We start from the raw sequence: 18483 nt of genomic DNA, 5'->3' as shown, positions 1-18483 counted from the left end.
AAAGTTCTGACCTTTTTTATTTTTGATGTTACCCTAAGGTGCTTTATAAACAAAACTAACTTGGCAATAAAGACATGCATCAACTTAAGAACATGAGCTCTTCTGGATCAGACCAAAGACACATCCAGTCCAACATTCTGATCACTGTGGCTATCTGGATGATAGAATTATAGAGGTGGAGGGGGACCCCCAAGGGTCATTTAGTCCAACCTCCTGCAATGCAGGAATCTCAGCTAAACCATCCATGACAGATAGCCATCCAACCTCTGCTTCAAAACCTCCAAGGACGGAACATCCACAACCTCCTGAGGGAGACCGTTCCACCGTCAAACAGCTCTTCCTGCCAGGAAGTTTTTCAGTATATTTATACAGAATCTCCTTTCTTGTAACTTGAAGCCATTGGTTCAAGTCCAACCCTCCAGAGTAGGGGAAAACAAGCTTGTTCCCTCTTCCATGTGACAGCCCTTGAGATATTTGAAGATGCTGATGGGAAGTGTCAGAGGTTGTTGCGACTGCTCTAGAATAACGACCTTCCACATGCTTGTCTTTTAACAGTCTTTATTGGTGCACTCTATTTACAGTGTAACGAGGTGCTGGAAACATGTCTGCTTATTCCGAACCAGAATCTGGCACTGCCCCTTTTCGTGACTTGGACCAACATAGCAGTCTCAGGACAGCAAATCTCCTCCCCTTTCTCCTCCTCCTTAATTCCGGTGCCAGGGGGAAGGGTCTGCGCTCCGTCTTTTCCCTCTCCCCCCTTTCCATCTCTCTCCTTTCCCGCCTGTGGAGCAGGGGCTCTCCCATGCTGCCAGAGACCTGGCTCTCTCTCTCTGCTTCCTGACTAGCCCCTTCAGACCCCGTGTTTTCATGGCTGCTTGGGGACGAGCTGCTTCTGATGAGAGGGGGAGGTACTCCCCCTTACAGGAAGCTATAGCACTACGATCTCAAACACAAGTATTTATTAAGGGGGAACCCTTGAAGCAATTATTTATTGCATTTATATTCCCCCTCTTGTTCCCAATGCAACTCAAAACAGGACATAATGAGATTTTTAGGCAGCCTCCCATACAAACACTGATCACTTCATATAGGCTTCATATATTTGCAGGATCGGGTTCCAAATTTGGATATTTGTGTATTTCTCCTCAAGCAAAACACTGAGGAATGCCAATTTAAGTAAGGGTAGTGGTATTTCACCTGAATGGGGAGTGTGATCTGCAGCACATACCTAGATTGCTGCAGGACTGTAGCCCTCTTCAGTCATTTAACCCAAACAAGCAAAACTTGTCCCTTGGCAGGGGGACTTTCCCAGAGGAGTTGAAGGAAGCAGTGGTGCGTCCGCTCTTAAAGAAAACATCTCTAGATCCTTTAGATCTATCCAATTACCACCTGGTTTTGAATCTTCCATACCTGGGTAAGGTAATTGAGAGAACAGTTGCCAAACAGCTGGGTAGGTTCCTAGATGAAACATCAGCTCTGGATCCATTTCAGTCCGGCTTTTGCCCTGGTTATGGGACCGAGACGGCTTTGGTCGCCCTATCAGATGATCTCCATGGACAGTTGGATCAAGGCGGGTCGGGACTGCTGATTCTTTTAGATCTGTCAGCAGCCTTCAACATGGTTGATCACAAACTTTTAGACCACCGCCTTGCCGACGTGGGGATTCAGGGCACAGTCTGACAATGGCTGTGCTCCTTTATCTCAGGTCGGGGAGTTGTCGCCGCAGCACTCCTTGGTGTGTGGAGGGCATGGCGCAATCCTTTCCCCAATGCTTTTTAACATCTTTATGCATCCCCTTGCCCAGATTGTCAGGAGTTTTGGGCTGGGTTGTCATCAATATGCTGATGACACCCAGATTTATCTGCTGATGGACAGCCACCCTGCCTTGGCCCTGGTGCTTGGAAGCTGTGGCTAGGTTTATCTGCTGAGCCGTGGGAACCGGCTGAAGTTAAATCCTTCGAAGACAGAGGTCCTCTGGCTGGGTCGGGATGACATCGGGTTGGGGGGCCAACTCCCATGTCTTGCGGGAGCTCAATTAGTGCCAGCACCTTCTGTCAAGAGCTTGGGTGTAACCTTTGATGCTTCCCTTTCCATGGAAGCGCAGGTTGCAGCCACAGCTAAGGTGGCATTTTCCCATCTCCACCGTATTAAGCAGTTGGTCCCGTACCTTTCTTGCCCTGATCTGGCCACAGTGATCCATGCAACGGTCACCTCCAGGCTTGATTATTGTAACTCGCTTTACGCGAAGCTGCCCTTGAAGCTGACCTAGAAACTCCAGCGGGTGCAACGAAGCTCCTTACAGGGTCCCTGCCATGGGACCACATTCATCCAGTGTTTTATCAGCTGCACTGGCTCATGGTGGAGTACAGGATCAGATTTAAGGTGCTGGTTTTGACCTTTAAAGCCCTATGAGGCTTAGGACCCTTGTACCTATGGGTCCACCTCTCCTGGTATGCCCCGCGGAGGACCTTAAGGTCCACAAACAACAACATTTTTGAGATCCCGAGCCATAGGGTGGTTAGATTGGCCTCAACTAGGGCCATGGCCTTTTCAGTGCTGGCCCCGACTTGGTGGAACGCTCTCTCACAGGAGACCAGGGCCCTGTGGGATTTGACATCTTTCCGCAGGGCCTGCAAGATGGAGCTGTTCCGCCTGGCCTTTGGCCTGGACTCATTCTGACCCCTATGTTCTCCTCCCTTAAGGTTTTGATTTGGGCCATTTTAAAATGAGGCTGCATTTAATTTTTTTAAATTAAAATTGTATTTCAACCTGTATTCTAATTGTTCTTTTTTCTTTAATGTTTTATTGTAATTTTATTGGTGAGCCCTGAGCCCAGTTTTGACTGGGGAGGGCGGGGTATAAATAAAATTTATTATTATTATTATTATTATTATTATTATTATTATTATTAAACAAAATTACTGCCTTGGTTTCTTCCATCTGTCTATCTGGTCATTTTAACTGTATCTAGTTTTGAGATTGTTTTGTGGGTCTTTGGACCGCAAAAAAGTATTGAATTGAATTAATTCCCAGGCTGTATCACTTTTCTCTTCCATGATAAAAAGGATGCTACACTAACATATCAGAGACAATGCCAGGCTAGAACATTTCTCCTGCATTTCAGTATTCATGGGTTTTATTTTACTTCATTTAACCCTAACCTTCAGGGTTAATTAGTAGAATGCAGTGACAGTTTTATCATACAATGTCTCATTTAAAAAGAATGTATCTGCATTATGTTCATTTATCTAGTTGCACAATGCTTTGGGTTCAGAAGTTCTTTGCCATTCTCCTTGGTTTTCTAGTCAACCAGTTCCACTGTCTTTAATTTCAAGCCATACACTCCTCCTCCTGTTCTTGCATTGCACATGACTGTATTATTTTCTCTGGATGCTGACTTTTGATTGGCCAAAACAACTATGGGAACTAAGTTATTCTTGCAATGCAGATCTAGATGAATTTCCTTTAGTCCAACACCACTGCTGCCCTAGTATCGGAATGAGAATAGCTTTCTGCTCATTGCCAAAGCTCTTGACATTGCATATAAAAAACAATAATTAGAATATGACTATATTAAACTGTTTTTGTCATCTTATCAAAGCTACAATGTTATGAGCATTTGCTTATTTGATTGTTGCATCCCTGGTATTCGTAAATGCATACAAATTGATGACTGCAGATGAGAACTTTACTTCTCGCAGCGAGGGAACTGCCAGAAGGCCCTCGGTGCAAGACCTAAGTGTCTGGGCTGAATGAGGGGGGTTGAGACCAGGGCCACCCCTAGGGCAAGGCTGGGTGGCGCGGGGCGCCAGGGGGCCAGGGGGCCACCACGCTGCAGCGCCCGCCAGCCAGCCGCGCTGGGAAATGGGACGGGGGGGGCGCGTCGGAGGAATCGCCGCACCATGGCACCCGGGCGCCCGATATGCTTTAGACGTCCCTGGTTGAGACGCTCCTTCAGGTATACTGAGCCGAGGCTGTTTAGGACTTTAAAGGTCAGCACCAACACTTTGAATTGTGTTTGGAAATGTACTGGGAGCCAGTGAATATCCTTTAGGACTGGTGCTATATGATCTCGGCGGCCACTTCCAGTCACCAGTCTAGCTGCCGCATTTTGCATTTGTTGTAGTTTCTAAAATGTAATGGTGAGGTGAAAGGGGTTGATTTTGTATACCTATTTGCAGTTTATCACAAAAGGAGAAAATAATTAATGCAAAATAACTTGTCATTGTGTTTCTCTCTCTCTCCCCACTCCTTGCCCCTGCATTGATATGTTGCCCCAAATGTTATTGTATCCAATTGGTACATACAATATCAATGAGAAAGACACTGTTTCATCAATACCTTGGAAGTACAGTGGTACCTCGGTATAAGTACACAATTGGTGCTGGAAGTCTGTACTTAACCTGAAGCATACTTAACGTGAAGCGAACTTTCCCATTGAAAGTAATGGAAAGTGGATAAATCCGTTCCAGTTGGGTCTGCTCAAACCGAAGTGTACTTAAACCGAGGTATGACTGTAGTGTTTTGTTTGCCTAAAGCCAAAAGTTCAAATGGTGTATACACACATGTAAGGCTTGTATATTCCCTGGCTTGGATATGGCACCTGCATAGTTCTAGCAACTAACAAATTACATTATCCATTTATAAATCTCAATATATTTCGGTTTTTACAAATTTCTAGTTCTAGATAAACCATGCTGTCAATTTATTTCCAGCAGTTATTAAGTTCTATATCTGTAGCAGTCTTTTACACCAACAACATTACATACACACCAATTGCCTTGCACTACCCAGTTAGAATGAGCATAATGGTCTACACATGATGTGGCAGAACAAAGTGCTAGAACAGATACGTACTTTCTATATTTGCAGATTGATCTCATGCTGGGTAAATTGGAAACATAAACAGTGTTTGCTTTGCAGGCATTTCATTCAGAGAGGAGTAAATACTGGGCTAGGGTTTCAGCCATTTAGGTCAGGGTGCTTTTTGCTCTTAATGGGTACGGATAAACACTCAGCACCTTGCATTAAAAATACATGAAAGGGAGCAGAACTTTTTACTCATTGAGGCACTGAATTTAAGTGGCCTCGTCTTAGCCAACTTTTAAAAAGTGGGTCTAAACATCATCAATCTCCGGGAACAGGGAGGGGGGAAAAATGGATCTATATGAACCTGCATGGTTTCTCGTGTTCTGTATATGGAGACACCTGAAACCCACCATCAAACTCACAACTCCATGTTCATGGGCTACAGCAGGGATAGGGAATGCTTTGCATCCTGAAAGAGGCAATTGCTTGTGCAAAAGACACATTCCAGCCAGGCAAAAGCACTTGGGGAGAGCATGGAGTGAGGCCAGCAAAAGGCAAGGCCTGGAGAGGGTAGAGTCCTAAGGACTGGTGAACCATAAAATCATAATCCAATGCTTTGCGACTCAGCATAGCTCAAAAATCTAGATCTGAGGGGTGAATATTTATGGGTATTCATCATCCATGTACTGAATCACTCCAATTTCCTCCGTACAGCTCATCCATGGGCTGTACCATAAGCATGACACTATCATGTATGGGAATATTTACATGTTTAGAAAATACAGTGGAACCTCGGTTTATGAACACCTTGGTTTATGAATGTTCAGTTTACGAACGCCGCAGACCCATCTGGAACGGATTAATCCACTTTCCATTACTTTCAATGGGAAAGTTCACTTCAGTTTATGAACGCTTCAGTTTATGAACAGACTTCCGGAACCAATTACACCCATGCTTCGGGTTAAGTACGCTTCAGGTTGAGTGCTCCGCGGACCCGTCTGGAACGGATTAATCCACTTTCCATTACTTTCAATGGGAAAGTTCGCTTCAGTTTATGAACACTTCAGTTTAAGTACTCCACGGACCGTCTGGAACAGATTGGTCCTCTTTCCATTACTTTCAATGGGAAAGTTCGCTTCAGTTTATGAACGCTTCAGTTTATGAACAGACTTCTGGAACCAATTATGTTCATAAACTGAGGTACCACTGTACTGCCTTTCTATTCTGCTCTTCATCAAGTGGTTCCAGCGTAGAAATACAACAATTACTACATATACATAATAGTTAAAACATTATGAAACATCCTCAAAATGCACACAATCTACTAGCAGAAGGCAACAAAAAACTTCAAACTAAGTAGCTTGAATATGGAACTGAGACACTAATCCTCATAGGAACTTATCAGGGGGCAATGTAAAGCCATACACTGAACCGTAAAAACCCATAGATGTATCATGCCACTGTCATGCCAAAATGAAGGTCTATATTTTCTGATTTTTGATTTATTTATTTTTGCCTGGAGATACTCAGAACCCACTATCAAATCCAGAGTTCACATCTGTGCCCATAGAGTCATTTTGTGACTAGCCATGCTTCATGGCAGATGTTGACTGGTAATAGTGTCTCAAAATTCCAAATGTATCCACAGACCTAAAATGGTTGGGAATCCTGACATAACATGAGAACCACAACATGGGGATCTATGCCTTGGACCTATGCTTTGCTATCCCTGTGACTCCACTAACAACCGTATCTGCAATGCTTATGGTGCAGCCTGCTCACATGGGTGCTGGCTGTATTTAGGCAGTGGTGGGTTGTTGTTGTTTTTTGCAATCTGCATGTAGAAAACCATCGTTGAGGGAACCGTTGAAGTTTCTGCTAGACAGATGTGACTTTTACTCATGCCCTTCTATTTCCAACATCCATTTTCACTTCCTCATCATGAATACAATATTCCTATGAGTCACTTCCAAGAATACGCCAGCAGCTGACTTGCATTTTTCTTTAAAGAACTCTGTTCACATGAGCCGTGAGAAGCATAATGTGGGATACAGGAACTCACACAAGACACTCTACCTTGCCAATTCCACTTTTATCAACAAAGTTCTAAATACTTCCAAAAAAGGTGCACAGTTATAACGCAAGGTCACGTTTTAAATTGAGTGTTTCCCTCCGGAAGATAATATTTAGCCTGCTGCTGCCTCTCACCTCTGTCTAAATCAGGCATCCCCAAACTGTGGCCCTCCAGATGTTTTTGCCTACAACTCCCATGATCCCTAGCTAACAGGACCAGTGGTCAGGGATGATGGGAATTGTAGTCCAAACATCTGGAGGGCCGAAGTTTGGGGATGCCTGGTCTAAATTCTCTTCAAGGGCACTGAGTTGTTACTCTCTAAAGCAGGCATCCCCAAACTTCGGCCCTCCAGATGTTTTGGACTACAATTCCCATCATCCCTGACCACTGGTCCTCTTAGCTAGGGATCACGGGAGTTGTAGGCCAAAACATCTGGAGGGCCACAGTTTGGGGATGCCTGCTCTAAAGTATTGTGCACACTGATGGCACTATATCTTAACACTCCCTCCCAGACCAAGAAAGATTCCCCTTTCTTAGGTGTAGCTGGTCTGAGACTCCTAGAGTCAGAGCAGAGCAGTCCTAGAGCTGTCCTGATGACAGACACTCTGCCCACTTGGTTTTGGGACTTCCCTGCTCTGGACCTCTGAACTCAGAGATCTCATAACACTTACTAGCAATGATTCCAAGACCCCCGTCTTCCTGGCAGGCAAACTGTTGGACAGATTCTTGGAATTCCCAGCTGTGGTTGCTCATCTTTGCACCCCATCACCCTACAGCAGGCATCCCCATACTTCAGCCCTCCAGATGTTTTGGACTACAATTCCCATCTTCCCCGACTACTGGTCCTGTTAGCTAGGGATCATGGGAGTTGTAGGCAAAAACATCTGGAGGGCTGCAATTTGGGGATGCCTGCCCTACAGCCTCTCTGTGACTGGGGAACTCCTTCTCTTGCCCTCTTCAGTTTTACAGTGACATTGTGAATATTATTTCCCTTTTCCTTTGACATGTTTTTGAATAGATCTTAAGGAAGCAGAGTTAAAATATGTCCATATTTTATTCCGTCTCTATTCTCTCTCTCTTTCTCTCTTGTCAGCTTCCTCGCTCATTATGCTCCTCCTGCCTTTTCCACTGGATGCATCATCGTGCAGCCGTTCTTGACTTGCCTCATCTCCTTACAAACCCCTGCCTCCCTTTTGGGACAAGGCTTCAGTAATTTACTTTGCAATTTGTCTTTTATGTTTATTACTTTCTCAATAAAGCCTCTTTTTCTGGAAGAACTCTGGGCTCATCTCCATTACTTCCTCTAAGATATCTTACAGGGGCAATCTGCTACAAAACCCACACTTCCTAAAAGTTATTCATATTGTGTATTTTGGTAAAACATGCTAGTTTCTGAGCCAGCTCTAACCACACCTGCAAGAACCTGTTTCTCTGCATAATAGATCCAGGATACAGAGGAAATATGTTCCCATCACACAACAGAATAATTCCCTCCAGTCTTTCATGTTCCCAGAGGGCTTATTCCCAACACACAGCAAAGTAGGTCTGAAATAAGGATGTGCTGCAGTTTTAGAGGAATCTCAGATCCCAAGTCAAAGTGGGGTGCCTCAGAGAGATTATTGACCTTTTCAAGGTGAAGCAAGATCTTTACAAGATACCCCAAGTCCAAGTGAGAATCATCTGAAGCACTTTGGTAACTTGGACATCAAAGGAATGCTGCAGACAAGTATCTGTGGGCAGTATAAACTTACCATATAAGGAAAAATGTCAGGGGAATGGGGGCAGTTTTGAAAAATTGAGACTTATGTTCTCTAATACGGAAAACACCAGAATCACGGTTGGAGGGCTCTTTTGTGATTGACACCTCTTCCTTGTGATTGAAGGGAATTGTTTTACTAGCCCTTTCCAATCCTGGTGCTTTGGAGAAGGCAGCAGATTTGTAAAACACGTATCTAAGCTTAAGGACACGGGTGGCGCTGTGGGTTAAACCACAGAGCCTAGGGCTTGCCGATCAGAAGGTCAGCGGTTCAAATCCACACGACCCAGCTCCTGCCAACCTAGCAATTTGAAAGCATGTCAAAGTGCAAGTAGATAAATAGGTACTGCTACAGCGGGAAGGTAAACGGCGTTTCCGTGTGCTGCTCTGGTTCGCCAGAAGTGGCTTTGTCATGCTGGCCACATGACCTGGAAGCTGTACGCCGGCTCCCTCGGCCAATAACGCGAGATGAGCGCCGCAACCCCAGAGTCGGTCACGACTGGACCTTTACCTTTACCTTTACCTTTAAGCTTAAGGAAGACACCAGGATTGGAAGAGACGAAGGAGAATTGATTTCTAATGGGAGGAAATGATTTTTATCTGTGCTCTGGGGAAGAATGCTTAGAGGGTGCTGGAGTAAGAAAACAGATTGGTAATGTTAGAAATATTTCTACTTTGGAGGCTTATCTTCCTTTCCCACTGTTTTCCAATTGCTATCTAACTTGCTTCTTCAGTTCTTTCATTCCATTTTGATTGTATTTGCTGTTGTTTCAAGTGTGCGTGTTCTGTTTATTACAGTACAATATATTCCCCTTTCCCCTTACAGTTCAGGTCTGAGGATTTTGCTTCTGTGTGACAATGTGTAGACTGGAGTGATTGTATTTTATGTTTCATTCAGCCCTTTATAGCTATGATTATTCCTTAGTGTGTGTGCCTAGAGATTTTTTTCCCACTTATGGTTGTTGTTGTTGATGATGATGATGGTGATGTTGTTGTTGTTGTTAACGTTAACTTATTGTCTTTATTCGCCTTTTTTCTCATACACACAAGTGTTTGCCACAAGCACTCATTGTGCAGTTAGGATAATGCCACCCAAGCCCATTTATCTGTTATTACTATTTATTGTCTATTGTCTTCATGTGACTGTTTTTCATATGTTTACTAGTGCTTGCCACAGGCATTCATTTTGAAATTAGTTATAGGTGTTTCCTGTAAATTGGGAGACTTTATCCAAACTGAAGGGGGCTAGTAAAGTAATAGAAAAATGTTGTGGTGCCATGCTGGTGCATTGGTTAAAAGGAATATTTCTGCAAAATTTCCAGTGGATAGGTATGGTGGAGAAGTTGCAGGATGTAGTGCTACAGCAGATTTCACAATGTAAACATCCACAGATAGATTCTAGCCCCTGCCACAGCTACTATAAATGTGTTGTACAAAGGGCTACACTTGAAGACAGACCAGAACTGCAGCTAACAGTGCAATGATGCCACAAGAGATTTGGTGGATGCCTTCATTTAGAAATGTACTACTGTACACATATTTTGAGGGATCTGTGCTGACTGCCTACCTGTATATGTTACCAGGCCCAATTCAGGGTGTTACTGTAGAAAGCCCTGAATAACTTGGAACCTGAATACTTCTCCAGTTGGAATAATTGTTAAGCAATCATATATGTAAGTCACTTACAGTTTCTCATATAGTGAAGGACACAGGTGGCACCTGTGGTCTAAATCACTAAGCCTCTTGGGTTGACGGTTCGAATCGGCATGATGGGATGAGCTCCCACTGCTCTGTCCCAGCCTACCAGCACAAGTAGATCAATAGGTACTGCTATGGCGGGAAGGTAAATGGCATTTCCGTGCACTCTGGCACTCATCACGGTGTCCCATTGTGCCAGAAGCAGTTTAGTCATGCTAGCCACATGATCTAGAAAGCTGTCTGTGGACAAACGTCGGCTCCCTCGGCCTGAAAGCAAGTGGAGTGCCGCAACCCCATAGTCACCTTTGACTGGACTTAACTGTCCAAGGTCCCTTTACCTTTTACCTTTATCTTCTCTGTTGGCATATCTTCTGTTGGCATATCAAAAGAGCTAAGGATTCAAGCAGGGGTGGGGAATTAGAAGGATATGGCTGGAGTATTGTGAGCTTCTGAGCCTGCCAAATCTGGGACCTTGATATTGTTTGGATTTAACATTCCTGGGTCTTTCCTGGGCATATATATACTCAGTTCCAGAATGTGCCTCTAGCTGGCGGTGCTATTATTTCCTTAAGCAGAGTAGGAGGGGGATTATTCGCTGTTTACATTGTCTGCAGAGAGCAAACCATTTGAAGAGCATTAAGAATTCCTCGAATGGGAATTATTCATCCAAACATATTTTCCTCGAGAGCTCAGGGCAGTGCCGACTGGTTTGAAAAGCTCTGAATGAAATGCCGCTGCACTGTTAAGTTTCCCCCTTTGATATTAAGTGAAGAGGAAATACGCTTTTGATGGTTCGTAGGTAACTCAGACCGGCAATTTTCTCTTACATCCCAAGATTGCTTTATAAAAGAGCAAATGTCATTTGCATTACATTTGAGTAGCGTTTTCATGTTAGAGAATGTTAGCGTCCCTCCTATCACTGAGCCCCTGAGCAGCACAGCCGGCTGGTTTCGTTGATTCACATGTTTAAATGTGTGTGCTGCCAGGTTCCCTTTCTTCATTGTGCCTCCTGACCATGAAAAAAAAATGTAAGTGGCATAATGGTCATACAGTGCCTTTTGTTATGGAAAATCTAATAGGATGATACAGTGACTGCGTACAATGAGGCCACCAAAGCAATGAGAATAGTCATTGAATTGCCCGGAATATTGAAGCCTTAGAAACCTCGGTGCTCTGACTCTTGACTTCACTTGTTAATGCACTCTTGGGGCCTTTTAGCATTGCAGTATTGTGGCTCAGAGACTGAGTTGTGCACTTGGAACATCCTAGTTCAGAACTTGACTCTGTTATGGCCTTGAAGAATCACATTAGGAAAATCATTTGTGGATGATTTGTTTCTTATTACGAATCTCCCTCTCACAAACTTCAATGGCAATTGTTGCTCATTTGATGGCTTACAGTCCCTTTGTCTCTCTTTGTCTCTGTCTCATTCTCTCTCTCTCTCTCTCTCTCTCTCTCTCTCTCTATATATATATATATATATATATATGTCACTTTGCATTTTTTAGTACAGAAAGTATTGATCTGATGTGTAGAGTTCTTTCCTATTCTAATTAATTCAAGAGAGTTCTGGAAGCTTCTATGTGTGAAAGGAACAAGCAGAAGGTTCATGATGTTTGGGTTATTCCTTCAGAGAAGCTGAGTACAGCTGGCTTAAACTGGTTCTGTTATGTCTTCTGTCAAGTCATGCTGACTATAATAAGGAGCCAGAAGGAGCCTGGGTTTCACTTCCTCTCTTCCTTCTGGTGTGCTGTTCTGTACATAGTATGTGGTTTAGACTTATTATAAGTTATTGTAAGTTTAAGTTAAGTTAAGCAACTGGATCTCTCTCTCGCTCTCTCTTTTTAAATTTAAAATTATAACTTTATTAGAATTCACATTAAAATACACTCACAAGCAAAACAAACAAACAATAATAATATAGAAATGATAATATACAAAATCATATAAAATCAACAAAAATCATACAGAATTTATACATTCATTCAAACATACATTCATACCCAAAATCAAAATAATCAAAGCATATTTAAGCATATAAATTTAACCTGTAAATGAACCTATAATTATCAGCTATGTTCCTAATTTTCCCTTAATTCACACACATTTGTTTCTGAAACAAAAGCAACTGGATCTCTTATGGACAGCGCCAGTCTTGAGTGTATTGGATTTGTGAATGTTATGCTCATTTGCCTTCAGTAGCAGTAAAGCTCCGTAGGATGAAATACAATTGCCTGTGGTCTATCTTTTGGGAATTCTGCAATATTGAGTAATACAAACACACACACACACACACAACAACAACAACAACAACAACAACAACTCAACTAGAATCTAAAACAATGGCAATAAAACTGCACAAAACTGCACAACACATCAGAAAACATTCTCGGTATGTAACTCCATAGCAGCTAAGGTTGCAATCCTATTTGCTCATCGAATAAGCCTCATAGAATTCAGTAGGATTTAATTCTGAACAGTAAGAGACTAACCCTGGCCAAATATGAGGGCAGTTCTTCTCCCCTCCCCCTCTGCTCTGTGATCCCAGGTTTAGGTATCTTCTTCCCACCTTGAAATATCTGGAGTCTTGGGCACTCCCTTTTCAGTCCTGCTGGGGTCTTCTTCTCTGCCACCAGCACTTCAGTTTACCCACCTCTATTAATGCAGACCTCTGCAGACAGCAAAATTGCACCTAGTTCATGAAACTATACATCCCAAATATTATTTCTAAGAATGCTCAAAAGCATCATTTCAATTTTGAGAGCTACCTTGCGTGCCTGGTAGATGGGATTGCTCCTGACCATCTGCCCTGCTGCTGGTTATCCCCTTTCACAAAGCTAATGCTTTTCTCAGGGTGTGAACAAACCTCAAAACTTCATATGGATTCTAATGCAGCATTTCAGAAAAGAACAAAATTTCCTCTGAAATGCCCAATTTGTTTCAGGTCCCAACCCTGACTTGAAAAAATGAAGCTGTGTACCTCTTCCATTCACTTGATGGAACAGGGGTGGGGGTGGGTGGGGAAAGCTATGTATGTATTCTTACTAAAATCGGATGGATTTGCAGTTATAACAGCGCTTTCAGAGTATATAAAGCCAAATTGCAGGCAAATAGGTGCAGCCCTGGTAAAATAATTTTCAGTAATTGGAAGCTATGGCTGTTGGTTGAAGAAGAAGAAGAAGAAGAAGAAGAAGAAGAAGAAGAAGAAGAAGAAGAAGAAGAAGAAGAAGAAGACCTCCCACCCCCCTTAGTTCTTTTCATTATAACTTGGTAAGAAATGTTTTCGGGGTTTTTGTGGGGTGGGTGTTGTGGGTTGGTTTTGTTTTGTTTGTTTTTTGCTTGCTTGCAGATATGCTATCTGCTGTGAGGGCAGAGGGAATTCAAACTCTAAATCCGAAATCCCTTCATGGGGCCCTGTTTCTGTTTTGGACTCTTCAGAGAGATCCCTTTTTAGTTCAGACAAGCCTGAACTAAGTCTGACCCAAGTCGTCTGCTTAAGTCCAGAATTTGTCTGAATCCACTGCACACCCCCAGGATTTTCCCCTTTCAGTGAGTGGGGGATTGGCCATCTGGGTTTTGCATTCAGAGTCTCTTTAGAGTGGGGTGTTGAGGGATGCGAATGGTGCTGTGGTCTAAACCACTGAGCCTCTTGGGCTTGTCGATTGGAAGGTCGGCAGTTTGAACTCCCGCAAAAGGGTGAGCTCCCATTGCTCGGTCCCAGCTCCTGCCAACCTAGCACTTCGAAAGCGCACCAGTGCAAGTAGATAAATAGTACCACTGTGGTGGGAAGGTAAATGGTGTTTCCATGCGCTCAAGTTTCCGTCACAGCGTTCTGTTGCACCACAAGTGGTTTAGTCATGCTGGCCACATGACCCAGAAAGCTGTCTGTGGACAAACGGCTGTTCCCTCAGCCTCAAAGCGAGATGAGCACTGCAACTCCATAGTCGCCTTTGACTGGACTTTACCATCCAGGGGTCCTTTACCTTAACTAGAGTGGGGTGTTCCTCACCCATTGCTACATATAAAAGAAAAGCAAAATCCCTCTCCTCTACCATACAACCAACAGAGAGTAAAACAGACACAAAAGTGGAGATCCATACATTCAATGGCCCCTTAAAGAAGCCTTCCCTCATCGAACAACAGACTGAAACATTGTTTTGGTGCATGCTGAGCTGTCTAAATGTACCTCTATCATGCAAGTTGAATCACTTCGTTCGTAAGTATCTGAATAATACCATAATCTCCATTGGGATGGGACAAAGATTATCATTCCCCTTTCATTTTCTTCTGGTTGAGGTTACATGAAAGAGCTTACTTCTTAACTTTGTATACAAGCCCTCTGTGGTATTTTATGCCCCTCCAAATGAGTGCAGGATTCAACTTAACAGCGTAATAAAACATCCACGGATAGTTATATTTCCATATCCATAAATACTAATGTGAAGAAATACAATTTCATGTGTCAGTGCCACGAGAAAGTTTGCTTGGGGCACACTCACTTTGGATCAAATTGTTTTATTACACACAATGATAAGTGCCCACATAAAAGCTCCCTGTATTATTTGATATTGCCCTGTGGACCTTAGATATAACCCTGAGTCACAATGATGCAGTTATAAATGTATTAACACTGAGGAAAACTACTTCAAGGAATGATGTTTTTAACAATGTCTGACTTCTAACTGCTTCAGACAACTGTGCTTGAGATGGTATCGTACGGAATATAGCTATACGGAATATAGCTATAGCTTTAACTACAAGATTATACAGACATACACACACTCACATCATCTGAAGAATCTCTTGGGGCATTGTTTTCTGTAGAAGAAACCAGGGGTGTGGGGTAAAATGTACTCTTGAGATAAGTAGTTGGTTTTCCCTTGGATTGCGTTCCTTAAATGCTCTTGCTGTTAACAGAATTGAGCCTTCATGGGGATACCATGGAAACATTATTTAATTCGAACTTTAGTGACAAATTACAGTCACCCCGAGCTCAGGATGGGGTAGCAGGCTGCGAAGGTTCCTACTGCACTCATTATTTGCCAATGACTACCGTGTCCCCCAGGGAGCAAAGGACTCACATTATGGGCCAGGGATGGGTATCAGGCTACAGGTGGCTCTGATGGAAAAGTCCATCAGAAGGTGTTGCAGCCTTGGTTCTTTTTATTATTATTATTTATTCCGTTTTATATTCTACATTCTACATTAGAATTCAAACATTAATCATAATCATTCCCTGAATCCTTAGACTTCCCACCACCCCTCCATAGTTTCCATTATCAAATTTTTCCTGCTGCATCACAGAATTTCTCTATTTTTCTTTCAATAGTCCATTTTTACCTTAGTTTTTAGTACATTTCAAGCGTTACTCAAACCCTGCCAAAGTTTTTAGTTGTTTACAGTGTTCTCTTAAGTAAATCATTAAAAAATCCATTCCTTCTTAAAGTTTCTATCTTTCTGGTTTCTGATTTTCCCAGGCATTTTCGCCATTTTGTTGTATTCCAACATCTTCATCAGCCATTCATCTCTGGTCGGGACTTTATCTTCTTTGCATCTCTGGGCCAGTAGTATCTGTGCTGCAGTCGTCGCATACATAAATAATCGTTTCTGCTCCTTTGGTATCTCTGCATCTAAAATTCCTAGTAAAAAAGCTTCTTCTTTTTTTAAACAAACGTTATTTAAAACATTTTCTTTTCAACTCATTGTATATCGTTTCCCAGAATGTTTTTGTTATCTTGCACGTCCACCCCATGTGGTAGAATGTGCCTTCTTTTCCCTTCTACTTCCAACATACATTTGAAGCAGTTCTATACATCTTTGCTAATTTTGTAGGTGTTAAGTACCAATGATGCATTATTTTCATATAGTTCTCCTTCAACGCAGAGCATGCTGTAAATTTTAAATCCTCCCTCCATAACTTTTCCCAAGATGAAAATTTGATTCTGCTTGGAAGAATTTGAGCAAGGCCTCCTGCTCTAAATCTCACAACACCTCCAGACACACAGAGTACCCCCAGCCCAAAGAAAGAGACTAATTCCTGACCAGAGCCTAAGGTTACAGTTTGCCAAGCAATCCTTCCTTCTGTTATGCAGTCCTCCTAAAAGTCACTGGGACTGAAGGGAGTCAGAGGATGAACTTCTCTATACCGAGAAACCAAAGCAATCCAGACTTGTGAGGATAATTGCATTTAAAATTATATGTACTTAGATAATTTATTTAAATAGAAACACTTAGTTCACCAATTTATGAACTAGACCATTAAGACTGTCACTTCTGTTTTAATTTTAGAAAATTGTTTTATAAGATGTATGGTAGCAAAAAGATTCCTAAGAAGATAATTATTATAAAAATATCTGTTTGGGATAATTATGTTAGGCGAACAGTGTGTGCGGATAATGATGAATGGGGAATATGTATGTGTGTGTGTATACGCACCCACACACTAGGAAATATATGCTGCAATTTGCAGGTGGAGCTATACACTACATTGCATGTGTATATACTGAAAGCCTGACAGGTGCTTTCCTTAGGAAAAAGAAAAAGGGGAGGAAGAGCTGAGCAGCTGCCACAGGTACATAAACTTGTTCAACACTTTCCCCTCCTGCAACCTCTCCAGTCTAAAGCCTCAAACATCCAGTCACCTCCCCCTATTCCATTTCCAAACATGTATTTTGAAATGTGAGAGCAGGGAATCACCCTAGAACAAAGAAAAGATTAGTGGAACATCCTTGGCTCCTCTGCTCTGAATTGCCCCCTCCTGAAGTTGCTTATTGCTATATTTACTGTGCCAAAAAAAAAAAGTCCTAAATTGAAATCGAACCCCTGGCATATTCTTCTTCTTCGTTGGTGATCACTCATAGCCAAGTAAGATTGTCTTCCATAAACACGGTTTTAACAGTGAGTCCCTAAGTGACTGTGGAGGCCAATTCTGGATCCACTTGCCCTTCCACAGTGGGGACATAGGTTTCCGGGCGGGAGTTGATCACGGTGAGGGTTTGCCAAGTATGCCTTCCTCTTAGCATGTTTCTCCCTTTTGTCCTGAGTTTGAGCGTCTTCGAAGCCCATGCCAACTTTGGTAAAGACTGTTCTCCAATTGGAGCACTCACAGGCCAGTGTTTCCCAGTTGTCAGTGTTTATAGTACTTTTTTTTTTAGATTTGCCTTGAGACAGTCTTTAAACCTCTTTTGCTGACCACCAGCATTATGCTTTTCATTTTTAAGTTCTGAATAGAGTAGTTGCTTTGGAAGATGATAAATTCAGGCATCTGCACAACATGACCAGTCCAACGAAGCTGATGTTGACGAATCATTGCTTCGACAGTGGTGATATTTGCTTCTTCCAGTACACTGGCATTAGTTTGCCGGTCTTCCCAAGTGATGTGTAAAATTTTCAGGAGACACTGTTGATGGAATCTTTCGAGGTGTTGGAGATGGCGTTTATAAGTAGTCCATGTTTCACAAACATACAGTAAGATTGGTAGTACAATAGTGGTTCTTTCTTATTACAGAGGTGGGGCAGATAATACACGGTTAAGGAAGCAATGGCTGCCTTCTTACTTGCGGATTTAAAGAACTGTGTCTGGATGTGAGGTGGTGGCTTGCATACTGCTTGCCAATTCATTTCTGGACCCAATTAAAGGTGTTCACACTAGTGCTTAAAGTCCTAAATATCTGAGAGAAGAGAAAGAAGGGGAGGAGGAGGAGGAGGAGGACGAGGAGTTTGGATTTGATATCCTGCTTTATCACTACCCTAAGGAGTCTCAAAGCAGCTAACATTCTCCTTTCCCTTCCTCTCCCACAACAAACACTCTGTGAGGTGAGTGGGACTGAAAGACTTCAGAGAGGTGTGACTAGCCCAAGCTCATCCAGCAACTGCATGTGGAGGAGCATAGAAGAAGGTCACCTCCTTCCCTACATATGTTCTTTGCTCTTGAGTTCCTCTGGTTTCTTTTTTTTTCTTTTTTGTTCCACCACCCTCAGAAGTTTTGGGAAGTGGCATTCTCTGTGGAAGCCCCTACATTGTGGCTTTCCCTTGCCAAGGAGCCTACTATACAGCTTTAGACAAATGCTAGAAACATGCCTCTTTACTACATTCCCAAGTGAAGGAAGATGGGGCAGGCTGGATGTCATACTTATCTGCAAATGAA

The sequence above is a fragment of the Zootoca vivipara genome, chromosome 9 (genome assembly GCF_963506605.1).
Source record: "Zootoca vivipara chromosome 9, rZooViv1.1, whole genome shotgun sequence".
NCBI classification, from domain to species: Eukaryota; Metazoa; Chordata; class Lepidosauria; order Squamata; family Lacertidae; genus Zootoca; species Zootoca vivipara.
This window is presented reverse-complemented; position numbering follows the sequence as displayed.